Source organism: Lates calcarifer, linkage group LG7_2 (genome assembly GCF_001640805.2).
Source record: "Lates calcarifer isolate ASB-BC8 linkage group LG7_2, TLL_Latcal_v3, whole genome shotgun sequence".
Lineage (NCBI taxonomy): Eukaryota > Metazoa > Chordata > Actinopteri > Centropomidae > Lates > Lates calcarifer.
This window is the reverse complement of record NC_066854.1, coordinates 68,301-68,736: the sequence shown is the minus strand read 5'-3', so window position 1 is coordinate 68,736 and position 436 is coordinate 68,301.

Genomic DNA, 436 nt, shown 5'->3' with positions numbered 1-436 from the left:
CTCGTCTGCCTGACTTGCTGCTTTTAAAGAGTGGAAAGTACAGTTTTGTCATGAAGGGATGCATTGTGTATATTGGTTTGTTTTTAGTCCTTTATCCTTGAAAAATAACTCTCAATATCTTCTTAAAGTTTTTCAAACCTAACCTGTTAAAAGGCCTCAGGCATCAGTCTATTTACTGGAAGGTTTCTACTAAGAATCTGCTGATGTTCTGTTGTGAGAGCAGAGAAAAGACTCGGAGGAATGTGACCAGGTTCAACAAATACCTAAGACGGGAGGGGGGGGCTCCACCTGTCAGTCAAACTCATCATCATAACGACCTGATGACAGCAGAGGTGTGTGTAAATAAAGGTTTGAACAAACGAGAAGATTTCAGGTTTTCATCACTGAGATGTGAAGCAGAGGTCGCTCTCCTCCTCTTCATCATCTTCATCTTCTG